General features: G+C 35.4%; 2 long non-coding RNA genes across 2 annotated transcripts; both read right to left on the bottom strand.

The window, feature by feature from the left end:
• Positions 1-5,036: 5,036 nt before the first annotated feature.
• Positions 5,037-6,654, bottom strand: LOC133309614 (uncharacterized). Its single transcript, XR_009751351.1, has 3 exons — positions 6,579-6,654; positions 6,159-6,243; positions 5,037-6,083 (listed from the first exon to the last, which is right to left on the bottom strand). It is a non-coding gene; the product is annotated as an uncharacterized LOC133309614 (long non-coding RNA).
• Positions 6,655-6,864: 210 nt separating this feature from the next.
• On the bottom strand, positions 6,865-9,964 carry LOC133309613 (uncharacterized). The gene is made up of 6 exons (XR_009751350.1): positions 9,626-9,964; positions 8,422-8,517; positions 8,054-8,217; positions 7,330-7,663; positions 7,011-7,175; positions 6,865-6,920 (listed from the first exon to the last, which is right to left on the bottom strand). It is a non-coding gene; the product is annotated as an uncharacterized LOC133309613 (long non-coding RNA).
• Positions 9,965-15,595: the final 5,631 nt, after the last annotated feature.

The raw sequence follows: 15,595 nt of genomic DNA on the forward strand, positions 1-15,595 counted from the left end.
AATGTCGGCCAATTGTTTTGAAGATTCTACAAATTCTAAAATACAATCGCCGTTCTGCACATGATCTCGAATAAAATGATGCCTAATATCAATATGTTTAGTCCGTGAGTGCATAATGGGATTTTTGGTGATATTGATGGCACTAGTGTTATCACACCTAATGGGGATGTGATCAAGATCAACCCCAAAGTCCTTTAGTTGTTGTTTCATCCATATGATTTGTGCACAACAACTACCGGCCGCCACATATTCCGCTTCGGCCGTGGATAATGCCACACTATTTTGTTTCTTGCTATGCCAAGATACTAGTGAGCAACCAAGAAAGTGGCCACTAGTACTTTTCCTATCCAATTTGCAACCCGCAAAATCGAAATCGGAATAACCTATTAGTTCACATGATGCACCTTTAGGGTACCATAATCCCATGTGTGAAGTGCCTACAAGATATCTCATAATTTGTTTTACGGCACTTAAGTGTGATTCCTTAGGATTAGCTTGAAATCTGGCACACATGCACACACAAAACATAATATCGGGCCTACTTGCGGTTAAATATAGAAGTGAGCCGATCATACCTCGATATTTAGTAATTTCTATGGATTTACCTCCTTCATCTTTGTCTAAAGAACAAGATGTACCCATGGGAGTATCAATGGCCTTGGAGTTGTCCATTCCAAATTTTTTGAGTAACTCCTTGCAATATTTAGCTTGATTAATGAATATCCCATCCTTGTGTTGCTTTATTTGGAGACCAAGAAAGAAGTTTAGCTCACCCATCATAGACATTTCAAATTCGCTTTGCATGAGATTAACAAACTCTTCACAAAGATTAACGTTAGTGGCACCAAAGATAATATCATCAACATAAATTTGTGCAAATAATAGATGATCATCTTTCTTCTTTATAAAAAGAGTTGTGTCCACTTTTCCTCTTGAAAAACCTTTTTCTAAAAGAAATTTGCTTAATCTTTCATACCATGCTCTTGGAGCTTGCTTTAAACCATATAAGGCCTTTTTGAGTTTAAAGACATGGTTAGGTAAAAAGATCTTCAAAACCGGGAGGTTGATCAACATATATCTTCTTGAATATAAACCATTTAAAAAGGCACTTTTGACATCCATTTGAAAGAGTTTAAAATCCATTATACATGCAAATGCAAGTATAATCTAATAGCTTCTAATCTAGCAACGAGAGCATAAGTTTCATCATAATCAATACCTTCCTCTTGATTATATCCTTTAGCAACAAGTCTAACTTTGTTTCTAGTTATTATGCCATTTTCATCAAGCTTGTTCCTAAAGACACATTTAGTTCCAATTATTGGATAATCATTTGGTTTTGGCACAAGTTCCCAAACTTGATTTCTTTCAAATTGATTTAGTTCTTCTTGCATTGCCAAGACCGCATCAATGGGGTGTCCTCTAGCTACTCTCCAATCTTGTGGTAGATTGTTTCCATCATTGGTTTGTTGACTTGGTGTTTCTTCATTGTTTGCTTCTTTTTCTTTTTGCCTTTCGTCTTCCTCTTTGTCATTCAAGTTTATGTTTTCCATGCTTTCTATAACCTCATCATCACAAGGTTCCTTTCTAGGCAAGGCATTGTCAGTCTCATTAAATACAACATGAATAGACTCTTCAATGACCATTGTTCTTTTGTTATAGATCCTATAAGCTCTACTTGTAAGTGAATATCCTAGAAATATGCCTTCATCGGCTTTAGAGTCAAATTTGCCAAGGTTTTCTTTTTCATTATTTAAAACAAAACATTTGCAACCAAAGACATGAAAATATGAAATATTGGGTTTTCTTCCTCTGTAAAGTTCATAGGGAGTTTTCTTCAAAAAAAGGTCTAATTAAAGCACGGTTCATAACATAACACGCGGTGCCAACGGCTTCCGCCCAAAAATATTTTGGAAGATTATTTTCATTTAACATCGTTCTAGCAAGTTCTTCCAATACATGCTTTTTCCTTTCTACAACTCCATTTTGTTGTGGAGTCCTAGGAGCGGAAAAATTATGTTCAATACCATTTTCTTCACAAAACATTTCAAATTCTTGATTTTCAAATTCTCCACCATGATCGGTTCTAATTGAAACAATATTTGAAGATAGTTCATTTTGAATAAGCTTGGCTAGTCTCTTGAATGATTTAAAAGTATCGCTTTTATATGTAAGAAATAAAGTCCAAGTATAGCGAGAATAATCATCCACAATAACCAAGGCATAGTAATTGCCACCAAAGCTCATGGTTCTAGTTGGTCCAAAAAGATCCATATGTAAAAGCTGTAAAGGTTTTGTGGTAGAAACAATATTTTTTGATTTAAAAGAAGCCTTTACTTGTTTTCCCATTTGACAAGCATCACAAACTTTATCTTTTTCAAATTTGAGCTTTGGTAACCCAATTACTAAGTCTAAGGATATCAATTTGCTTAATTGACCCATGCCAATGTGTGCTATTCTTCTATGCCATAGCCAAGAGTCATCTTCCTTACTAATCAAACATTTATCGTCATTTGAAGGCATACCATCTAAGTCTATCATATAAATGTTATCCACTCTATGACCAAGAAACTTAACTTGCCCATCAATTAGACTCTCAATTTTACAAGAGGTTGAGTCAAAAATAATTTTATAATTTTTATCACATAATTGACTAATGCTAAGCAAGTTATGTCTAATGGCCTCAACAAGTAAAACATTTTCTATAGAAACGGAGGAGGAATTACCAACTTTTCCAATACCAAAAATCCTTCCTTTGTTGTTATCTCCATAGGAAACATGTCCATGTTCTTTCTTAGTGAGTGATTGGAACTTAGTTACATCTCCCGTCATGTGACTTGAGCAACCACTATCCAAGTACCACTTGGAGCTTTTAGCCTTCAAACAAACCTACATCACAAAGTCAAGATTTAATCTTTGGTACCCACACCATGTTGGGTCCTTGTGTGTTAGTCTTGGGCTTAGTTCCCTTAGGAACCCACACTTTCTTTTGCCCAATAATACCATTCTTTCTAACTTTACAAGTGGATGCACTATGACCTTTTCCACCACAATGAAAACATTTAATGAATGGGCTACTTGTCATGTAGGATGGTGAAATGAAAAAGTTTTTATATGATTTTTCTTGTGTGTTAGTGTCAAAGCCTAAACCGGATTTGTTGAACATGCATCTTTGTTTACCAAGCAACACATTTAAGTTGTCTCTTCCACATGTGAATTTGCTTAGAATTTTATTTAAATCATCAATTTCATTGTTTAGATCTTTGCATGAAGTACATGATGATGAAGATGCATGATCATTTGAAGATAGGCATTTAATACAACCAATGCTAGCATCAAGTAATTTGAGAGTTTCATTTTCATCCTTCAACTCTTTTACTTCCTTTTCTAAAGATGCAATTTGTTTTTCCAAAGAACTAATAGTTTTTCTTGATGCTCTAAGAGCTTTAACATGTATTAGTGTTTCATTATGCATTTCTTCAAACATGTCAGACAACTCATCATATGAAGGGGAAAGAGTAGAGCAAGATGAGTTTACCTCGGTTTCGGATTCATTTTTGTCCTCATTTGCCATTAGACATATATGTTGAGTTCCTTTGCTTGATTTATCCGGTGGTCTTCCATCTTGCATGAAGCATAGATTTGCTTCTTCCTTGGAGTCATCATCGGAAGAACTAGATTCATCATCCCAAGCAAGATAACCCTTCTTGAAGTTCCTTCTATCCTTGCCTTGCTTCTTTTCATATTTGTCTTTCTTTTGAATATTTGAACAATCCGATTTATAGTGACCGGTTTTTCCACATTCAAAGCAAGTGATGGTAAGTTGTGAGAATCCTTCATCTTTAGATCTTCTTCTAGGAGGAAAAGCGGATTTCTTTGAAAAATTCTTCTTAAAGAATTTTCCATACTTCTTTACGAAAAGACTCATCTCATCTTCGTCAAGACCATTTTCGGAACCTCCATCTTCTTTTTCCTCATCCTTCTCTTTGCTTGGTGTTGAGGCTTTCAAGGCAATTCCCTTGCTTTTCTTGATGGCTTGTTCCTTCAAGGTTATTCTAGTTAGCTCCATTTCATACTCTTGGAGCTTGCCGAACAAGGTTGCAAGGTCCATGGTTTTCAAATCTTTTGATTCCGTAATAGCCGTCAACTTGGGTTGCCATTCCCTATTGTGCACACTTCTCATCACCTTAGCAATTAACTCAAGGTTGGTAAAAGATTTATCTAAAGCATTTAGATGAGTGACAAGGTGTGTGAATCTCTTTTGCATACTTTGAATACTTTCATTCTCATGAATTTCAAACATTTCAAATTCTCTAGTGAGTGCATTTAATTTTGTAAATTTAACATCACTCGTTCCTTCATGGGTTATTTGAAGAGTATCCCACATTTCCTTAGCATTATTACAATTTGAAACACGAAAGTATTCATCACGACCTAAGGCATTTGTGATCAAGTTTTGAGCTCTAGCATTCCAATTTCCTTTCCTAATTTCATCTTCAGTGTAATTATCTATATCTTTAGGAATATCTTCATCCTTCTCATTTTTTATAGTAGGTGGTGTGTATCCTTTTTCAACTACAATCCATACTCTTAAATCATTAGATTGAAGAAATATTTTCATCCGACTCTTCCAATAAGAATAATCGACACCATTAAAAAATGGAGGTCTAGTACTAGATGATCCCTCAAGGGGCATATCATGGTTCAAAGAAGTCATCCCTTCTCTTGAAGCGGTTAAGCTCTTTACACAAGAGTTCAAGCTCTGATACCACTTGATGGACAGGTGGCTTCAATACTCAAGAGGGGGGTGAATTCAGTTTTACAAAATCTTTTCGCAAAGTACCTCCTTTGATGTTTTAAAGACTATTTCTTCAATAAAGTGATTTAATAAGGAAATGTCTAATTGTAAAAGCAAGTGTAATGATCAACAAAGTAAGCAAGCGAATATATAAAGACAATCTACGATGCAATTTTAATACTTAAATAAAGAGATTAAGGTTAGAGAAATTGCAAACTAGATGTATCCTGGTTCGGTCACCACCACCGTGACCTACGTCCAGACTGAAGCCGCTCGATCAATTCTTTTCACTAACTATCAAGCTTGAGGGTGTTTGACAAACCACTACAACTTTTCAAGACTTCGGGCTCTTGATGCCTTACACTTTTTCACTCCAAATTTTCTTAGGAATTTGGTAACCTCTCAAATATAGGGTTCACTCCCCTCTCAAATAAAGAAGTAGTGTTGAGGTGATTAGAAGTGGTTAAGTACTCTCAAAGTACAGATTGAACAAATTGAAGAACTAAGAGATGTATAACTTCAAAGGAAAGATGAGCTCAAGTGTATGCAATGATTAAAGTAAGTAATTAATGAGCAATAAAAGCCTAGCAAGAGTAATAAAGCTTCAATAAATGATCTAGGGTCGTGTACTGTTCATCCCAACTGATGTGGGTATTTATAATGACACCTCATAAGAAAACTAGCCGTTTCTAGCCGTTGTAATCCGTACATATCCGGATATTTATCGGGCACATATCCGGATATTGGATATCCGGATATTCTAGATTTCATATCCGGATATTGGATATCCGGATATTTCATAGCAGCAGCCTTTTTTGTACGAGTTCTGAGTTTCTACTCTTTACAAATGATTTTTATGACGTGTAATGCATGTTATTGGTTATGGAAATTATCTAGAAAAGTTTGTATCACATAGGTACTTCTTCCAAACCAATATTGTACATATGAAACCATTTGTCTTGACTTTTCTTTTAAGGATGCATGCTTTTGAAATATATGATTGATGAATGACCTTGAGCTCATGCAATGCTTTGTATCTATACATCTTTACATATTTATCCTAAGTCCTAAATGAGTATACCATTTGAGATTCTAGACATGGATTGATGCTCGAGACTTGGTGCATGCTTTCACATTTGCTTTTTGGATATTGCTTCGTCTTTGAATCATTCCTCTTTGTTATCATCAAAACCATGTTGTCGTGGAATCATCAAGTATACGTTGTATCCACATCATCACTTTGATTCATCATTAACTTCATTGAATCTACATATTAAAACTCTGCCTGTACATAATCTTGTAAATTCGTAAGACTGATTAAAGTAATTGAGGTAAATAATAATGATGATAACAATCTTACCACGCTTCGGAGCTTCATACAATGGCATAATTTCGATGAAATAAGTGTCTCTGAATGATGTCAAAAGGCATATCTTTGCTGCAAACTACATTAAAAACAAGAAACATCATACATCATGTTGACAATCATACACAACAAGTGAAATCATCTCTTACTAATTTAGCAAAAATAAGAAGCACAATTTTCAACTTAATAACAATCCAAGAAACTAGTTACTAAAAAGCTACTAAAATCCCTCTTCCCAGCCTCCTTTTGAGAATGTCCTCATTAATTCATCTACACATCAGCCAATTTAATTTTTCTAACCTAGTTAATCAATCACAATCCAAGTAACCAGATGTCCTCATAGCTAGACATTTTTCAGAGGCATTGTTCTTTCCACATGACCAACAAAACCAGATGTCCTCACAGCATACATACCTGTTTTACAATCTCTTTTCGAACATGCTTGTAGTGTTCACGTGACCTAAAAAGCTGATCCGAAAGTGCACGGAACTGCAATGTGTGGAGAATCATCAATAAAATCTCAAAAGCATTTTGCAGTTATTCACTTCATTTTACCAATCCAAACTTCAAAGCAAAAAAGGCATGGTCTAGCAAATTATATAGTTAACTATAATAAATGCTTCATGTATTTCTAAAAATTTGGAGGTTAAAAAAAGTTTGAAAAAGAAAAAGAAAAGGACACACTCCATATAGTACATGCCTGTTCAATAATTGGCAGCACATGATGGGTTTGAAAGACACCTAGCCAGTTCTATCCTGCATAGATAAAAAAAATTAAGAAATTGGAGGCCTATTGAATTACTTTTTATTATGGCAGAAAAATGAAAAGAGAGAAAGATGGTATACCTGCATTCCTTAAGCAAGCAAGCACAAGTTTTGACAGCGTCAACAGCATTAGCTGACGGAATGATCATTAAAATGCATAGCAAAATACTAGCTATTTTCATGATGCGTAAATAACTCCAATATTTGAGAAAAACGAGGCATTCTGCCGACCGCAAATTCGAATACCTGTTGTAGTCAAACAAGGGGTAAACTCAGAGAATAAACATTGGACAGAAAGGTGTTGTTTGTAGGAACAAAGTTTTCATTTTTTCACACAAGGGGTAAGTATGATTGTATTAACAATGAAGTTGGAGGAACTAACTCACTAGCAGTTACTTACCCGTGAAATACTTTTAGGGAGTGGAAGAAGAATCTACTTTCCCTTCGTGGTGTTGCCGCCACAAACTACAAGAAAGTCTATAAGGTCTTAATAAGCGCAAGGGTGTTGGCTTTCTGGTGGTGTACATTACTTTGAGCACTACCACACTAGGAGGATATTGAAACCCTCTTGTTATGTGAAATCTTAGATCACCTGTAACTGTAAGGCCTACTTTTATACATATTCCTGGAGTGCCAGTGCCTTGTTGATGGGATAACAACATTGAATGTGCACGCAACATTGCCATACATACATGTAATATATGGATGTCCTCACTTCCAAATGTGACCAGACACTGCAAAAAAGTAAAAATAAAAAATAAATAGCAAGATAAATAGCACGTCTAGTTATAGCTAGTAATCTATTTTAAGTAGAATACAGAGGTAATCATGACCCAAAATGGCATGTGCAAGACACTATTAAGACAAAATAAAAACATGATAGGCCCAAAATGATGCATGCTGTCATTAGTTTTTTTAATATATGTATATGTGATAATTGAAAGCAGAGATATTATTTAGAATGAAGAGAGTGGAATACATGCTGGTACCATTATGTACCAATCATCAACTATCATCAATATCACATAGCTTGGAATGCATTAATCACATATAGCCGGAAGCAATTGGTTCATCTTTAGCTTCATGCAAAACTAGCACGTTTTATGCATAAGAACTTCACTCACCATTAACCATGCCATAGTTTGGCCATGTATGAAGTATCAGTTGCATCCAACCAGTCATGCATAACACATTAACTTCTACACGTTTCCAAGGTTCAAATATGCATCAAGACAGAATTATATTAGTAGTTTCCTTGAGGCGTTCCTTTAGCACCCGAATCTTCTACCTATCATGAAAGGTGTCAAGCAAGGATAAGTGTTATAAGAGATAATTTTATCTCCTCCACACACATAAAAGTGTGTGGGATTCGAGTTTTTTTTTTCTAAAAGTTAATGAGTGGTCCAAATACTCCCGCATTACTATTTACTAGTTATAGTTCAGGGTCTTTATCATGAACAGGAAAGAATTGCAATACCAAATCCTTGACAACCTGAATCAAAGCCTTGAAATCATTGCTACCCAATTCAAGGAAATCTCTGATTAACCCACCTTCCACCACCTCTATACGCAACGTCTCCATCAGTTCCTGTCATTGTATAGGCTAAAATCTATCAATACTTGTTATCAAAAAAAAAAAAAAAAAATCTATCAATACTTAAAATATTTTAAGTAATATTACTAACAAAGGAACCACACATACAATTGCATATATACATACGAGTGCAAATACAAATATAATTATGGTTAATCATAATCATAAGCTCATAAAACAAGGTTTCTCTTATTAAACAAAGGTAAAAAAAGTAATAAAACTTGAATAAAATAAATAGGAAAAAAATAAAGGTTAAATTAAAATTTGTATCCTTATATTTGACGTTCACTTTAAATCTCATCTGTATACAGAATTTCTTCCGGTCCCTAAATGAAAAAAAAAATAAAAAATCTCATAAGTCCCCATGTTTACGATAGTCATAACTCCATGAACTACTCCTACGTGGCTAATAGACTATGATGTAACTCTAGCTTGTGTTTGACTAGTTATGTTAAATTAAATAGTTTATCCCTATACATTACACTAATTTTTAATTTGGTCTCTTCACGATGGAAGTTTTCAAATCGGTATTTATAAGTGAAATTGTTCTTAACCCATTTCTTGTTGTCTACACTCATATTGCTTCAATCACACTCCTAGTCTCTGCCTATGGCCCACCTCTCCCACTCTCTGACGAAATCTAAACACACAGCTGAACTAAGTTGAATGATTCAATCCAATGCTATAGAGTTTGACAGAGAGATGAGTAAAATAACAAACCCAGCCAACTTGAATAAAAAGTGCGAAATAGCTTAATAATTAAATTGAACTTCCTTCCTTCAATTAACTTAAAAACTGTATCAGATTCAACGCTAAGGAAAACGGGATAGAAACAATCAATGCCTTCCTAATAAGAATATCCATTACCTGCCTAATTAAATAAATCTACATTTTACATGTTTTGTTTCAGAAGATTACCTTGACCATTTTTTGTTTCATAATGGTAAATCAAGTGAAATTACCAGTTCTATATCAATTGTTGATTCAATCTCATACATCATCCGAGATTCAACACCCCCTCGTAGCCTTCCACAAATTATTCCAGATAATGAAGAAGAAAAAATTCTAAAAGAGAATCGATGAGAAGATATATAAAAGGAACCTTGAACTTCATCTGATGGTAACGAGAAACTGCAGAGAACTATATGCTACCCGATCTGATCTCTCATCATCCTCCGATGAATCACTGTCTCCATTGGTGAGCGAGGAAGAGTATTGGAAGCGCTGGAAATAGAGCTCTCTCTGAAACTCTAGCTACTGCTTCTCTCTAGAACCGGATCGTTGGGATCAGAATTGAACCTTCAAAGCAACAAATTCGCAAAAACAGAGTGAAGATTAAAACGAAGATAACAGACGCACGAACGAACGAGAGAGTGTGTGAGCTTGGTTAAGGTTACTTTGTAGTAGAAAGCGAAGGAGGAGGAGGCATTGTGTGAAGAAGAAGTAGAGACGATGCAACCATTCGTTGTTGGGAACTTTGGGAATTTTATTATCTGTTAAAAAAAAAATTTATAACGGCCATCCCTCAGAAAATGTTCAAAAATTTAGAGAGTATAAATATTGTGGGGGTAAAAACCGGCCATAAAATTATAAAAACTAAACTAAAAATAAAAATAGAATGTGGCATTTTCTAAAAATATCATAATATACATAATTATTGGGGGGTTTTATGAACCTCCACAAAATAACTTCCACAAATTACACAATTTTTTGTAGTGGCGGTTTGAATTTGGTCCTTAAATATTGCTTTTTCCTCTCAAACGAAGTGACAAGTAGCTTAGTATTATTAACATTAAGGTGCGTTTCAGTTTTATCGAAATTGTTATCTATAAAAATAAAAACTACTTTCAAGTACAACTAAACTCTAATAAAAAAATTCAAAGTAAATTGAAAAGCATCATATAAAATGTTAGAGTATATGTATGTATCATGAAATTGATTCTTTGATGTAGAGGAAGATACGTTCCAGGCATTGAACAACACAGCAGTCAGAATTGCAAAATGAAACCGGGTAGAAAATATGCTTGTAGTTAACTCAGCCACTAAATTATAACAAATTATTGAAAGAAAATGGTTTTGAAGGCCGTAGGCATGTGAGGATGAAAACAAAATTCTGACTGCACTTTAGGATATGCACTTTAGGACGTAATGATATACCTTGTTCGTGATTAAAACTCCAAGGTGATCAATGTAAGGTTTGAAAGGGTTCAAACCCTCTAATGTTGATCCACACCACCCTACGTCAAGATGCAAGAACCCTTCTTAAAAAGCCACCAATTAAACACCACAAAGTAGGCTGGCTAGGCGTTCAATAGATGAAGGAGGAGGCAAGGTTAATGTGTTTAGATGAGTGAAATTTTCAGCTTAAAACTTCACACAAGTGGCGCATGGAATTGATGAGAAGTGGCTAAGATATTCTTCAAAACTCTCTTAAGAAAAACCTAACGAAAGGATGATCAAAGGAGATAAGAGAGTCTAAGCATTCAAGTCAGATTTTTCACTTAAAAATCTGATCAAAGTGGCGCACACCAAGGGAGAAAAAGGTGGAGTTGTTGCAATTCAAATTTTCCCAACAACCTATCTTTTAATCCTCATGAGACTAGGTCTAAACCTTGTCAAAATTCTGACCTAATGATCATCATATGGCCAGCCATATGGTGCGCCCCTTTGGTCCACAATGCAGTCCAAATACATTGAGTAGTTGCATTCAAATTTGAACCAACTTACTCACTTATTCTCTCAACCAACCAAATCTGATTTGGAGCTTATTTGATATACTAAATGACACTCATAACAACCCAAATCAGCGCCCCAAACAACCTTGGATGATGCTCAAATATCTCCTCTTGATACTAGGGATTTGTTCCAACAAGATCTTATCTTATCCTTTTGTTATGAAATAACTTTTCATAGCCAAATCAAATTCGAATTCAAACATTTAAATTCAAAAGTTCAAACATTTAAATTCAAAATTTAAATTCTAAATTCAAATTCTAAATTTAAATATTTGATAATTAATTTAACTAAATAAATTAATTAATAATGTCTTGGACCATCCAAGCTCATTACAATTACCATGCGCCCTTTCCCTCTTAGGTGGGCTTCCAAACTTCTTCTTGGGCTAACTGAAAGAAAATGGCCTTGAAGGCCATAGGCATGTGAGGATGAAAATAAAAATTTTCAACAGCGGAAACACACATGTCAATAAAGATGCGTACTTTAGGACACAATGATATACCTTGTTCGTGATTAAAACTCCAAGGTGATCAATGTAAGGTTTGAAAGGGTTCAAACCCTCTAATGTTGATCCACACCACCCTACGTCGAGATGCAGGAACCCTTCTTGAAAAGCCACCAATTAAACACCACAAAGAAGGCTGGCTAGGCGTTCAATAGATGAAGGAGGAGGCAAGGTTAATGTGTTTAGATGAGTGAAATTTTCTGCTTAAAACTTCACAAAAGTGGCGCATGGATTTGATGATAAGTGGCTAGGATATTCTTCAAAACTCTCTTAAGAAAAACCTAACAAAAGGATGACCAAAGGAGATGAGAGAGTCTAAGCATTTAAGTCAGATTTTTCACTTAAAAATCTTATCAAAGTGGCGCACACCAAGGGAGAAAAAGGTGGAGTTGTTGCAATTCAAATTTTCTCAACAACCTACCTTTTAATCCTCATGAGACTAGGTCTAAACCTAGTCAAAATTCTGACCCAATGACCATCATATGGCCAGTCATATGGTACGCCCCTTTGGTCCACAATGCAGTCCAAATATATTGAGTAGTTGCATTCAAATTTGAACCAACTCACTCACTTATTCTCTCAACCAACCAAATCTGATTTGGAGCTTATTTGGTTAACTAAATGACACTCATAAGAACCCAAATCAGCGCCCCAAACAACCTTGGATGATGCTCAAAGTTCTCCTCTTGATACTGGGGATTTGTTCCAACAAGATCTTATCTTATCCTTTTGTTATGAAACAACTTTTCATAGCCAATTCAAATTCGAATTCAAACATTTAAATTCATACGTTCAAACATTTAAATTCAAAATTCAAATTCTAAATTCAAATTCTAAATTTAAATATTTGATAATTAATTTAACTAATTAAATTAATTAATAATGTCTTGGACCATCCAAGCCCATTACAATTACCATGCGCCCTTTCCCTCTTAGGTGGGCTTCCAAACTTCTTCTTGGGCTAACAACCTTTATTAGGCCCAATACCTTTAATGCTATATCATCAAGACAATAAGGTGTTAGTGTGTGACCCATTAGGCCCAACATAGCCACTGACATAAATGGACTTGGGCCCAACAAGCCCACAACCCATTTAATGATAACACAGAGCACTAGCAATGCTTTGTTGCCCCAGAGCTAGTTAGGTTAATGACATGATCATCCTATTACATATATTTGGTTACTGTATGTATTTCCTTTCGTCTCGGTTACCTTCCCTTTAAACCTATGGTGAGGAAATGTATCAACCCTTGCGGTTTAGGGTAAGCTTTAATTCAAAATAGGAAATCTTCAATTTACTGACTCTAAAGGCAGATCATCTCATGATCTCTTTTACTATGCATAGATTCCCGAGTCCTATAAATGTCATCCTGATTTCTCCGGTTTACAGATAACCTAATCCCTTACAGAGATTTGACGAATTCCTTCAGCTTATCACCCTAGGCCTGTGCTCTTTCAGGACATGTCCAAAAGTATACCTATGAGTCTCCATGTTTCAGGCAGACGAGGTATACAGTCAAAACATGCCTTCTAGAACACCGTCTAGGTGACAACTTATGGTCTAAGGAAAGACATACCCAAATATTAAGAGACTGCTCTAATGAAACTTTTGTAAGATTTCCTCATAAAGTCTCTTTGTGGGTCCGTTCAGTGCGAGCTATACCCTTATAGGTCCAGCCACGACTTTAGCTAAGACATCTCCATATCTGTAGCTCATGAGGTCTTTACCTTGTATCCGAATACAAGTAGATAAGCCGTGCTAGTCTTACCCGAGATTACTGATCCCCATTCTGAGTGTCTCTAGACTAGGAACATAAAATTAAGAATAAACGTCCGGTATCCTTAAATCCTCATGATCGTGATCTCATCACAAATACTCAAGAGATACCTATTTTATTCCAAGGGGTTTATCCAGTTACTCATATAATATATTAACAATAATATTGAGACAAAATATGAAACAGGATAAAGAGTGCTTATTATTTATTTGCGACAATATAAAAAGGTCCACATATGTCCTAATGTAATCAAAAGATTGTCTCTAGGACATCCATATACTAACAAGCTCCCACTTGGCCTAGAGCCAATCTGACCTAAGTCGTATACCTAAAGCCTCATAATGACTATCATGTTTTCTCTAAGAAACAGCCTTCGTAAGAGAATCAGCTAGGTTATCATCTGTGGGAACATAATCCATCTTTACATCCAATCTATCACGATTTCTCTAATCAGGTGATATCTGCGGAGCACGTTGTAATAGCCCATTGTACACCGGTATTGTTAACATTAATTATGATATTAAGCGCAGTTACAATCATAGCAGTTCATTTATTAAAATGAGAGTAAACTTTTTCCGTTTATTACGCTAGCATTTAAAACCGTAAAAAGCGTAATAAATAAAAGTTGTGATCATAACTGTAAACTCATGTGAAATACTAGATTAAACTATTTTTATATCTTATTTTACTTACTATAAGACACTAAAGGGTTCCCATAAACCCACTTAGCCAATTTCTCAATCTTACATTTTCTACCTATCCGAACATGGTTCAGTAATTATTTTTCTGCGGACTCACCGCACAAAACCAGACCTTCCTTTCTATCTATATTTTTTCTTACTTAATTACCTTTCTAGGAAGCTATCACACGCTTTATTTGGAGCTCGTTTGCTCCGGTTATCGCAGTTTGAAGTTGGACAAGCAAAGCTGCCAACCAACCCCAAAACAGCTCTAAACATCTCTCACTCCATGAATTACTGCAGAAAATCAACTCACCCAATTACTCTCAAATTTTTACACCACAAACTAGACACCTCAAAATTAAATTTGATATATCATACGCTTAATTTTACTGAGAACCAAAGCGGGAATAAAATTCCCAAAAAAATTGCCAGAAACAGCCCCTGCATAGGAGAGTTCTTGACAGTCCTTGTCCACAGGCTTCTACAAGGCTGCGTGCAACCCAGAATATTCTCATATTTTGGCACAATGTAAAGGACATCTCAAGCTTCAAAATGGCGTATGGAACGTCCCTATCGGACCTCGGTGGAGAGAGATATGCTCTCCCGAAATTTGTCTAAAATCTGCCAATTCTACAGAAAATTCGCTAGAGTTTCCTTTGTTTTTCCTAAAATCCCCAAGTTGTAAATGCTCACTAATGTCTCAATCGTACCTAATAACCAATGCGTGGCATGCACAAGGACCAACAATGCCTTGGGGCACTTACAACCCAACTCAGTTTATATTTATTACACAATTCATACTATATAGCTCACTTTATAAATAATTAACTTGTTTCAATCACCAAAATCCATTTACATGCAATTTCTCTACATAAGCATATAATCATAATCCTAAAATAGGCCTAAAGCCCTTCCATCATATTACATCAATATCCATGTATACTTACAACATCTCATACAAATATTACAACTTTAACTTACAAATTGAAACATAAGCTTAAATGACATAAACTACTAGACTTAGGCAAAACGACATGAACAAATATGACTATGAAACTCATCCTACATACATATGAGATGTTCATGCCCTAAGTCTAGCCTAGGCCAAGTGGCCATCAAAATGCAAAAAAGTGCTAATCCTCCAATGACTCAACCTATGGGCTTCTTGCCCGCCGCTTCGGTGCCACTGCTACCTCCTGAAATAAAGCCCCCAAGACGGGGTGAGATATACGGATATATCTCAGTAATCCAGAGGTTCTGGAGAAAACTCCGCCCAATGGCTCACTTCGATGCATATAAATAATATAAAATAACCATTTATGACCCTTAACACCATTTATCATTTTTCAATGATTCTTCCACTTTCGAAC

Source organism: Gastrolobium bilobum, unplaced genomic scaffold (genome assembly GCF_033153095.1).
Source record: "Gastrolobium bilobum isolate Gb01-03AN ecotype WA unplaced genomic scaffold, APGP_CSIRO_Gbil_v1 utg135590, whole genome shotgun sequence".
NCBI lineage: Eukaryota > Viridiplantae > Streptophyta > Magnoliopsida > Fabales > Fabaceae > Gastrolobium > Gastrolobium bilobum.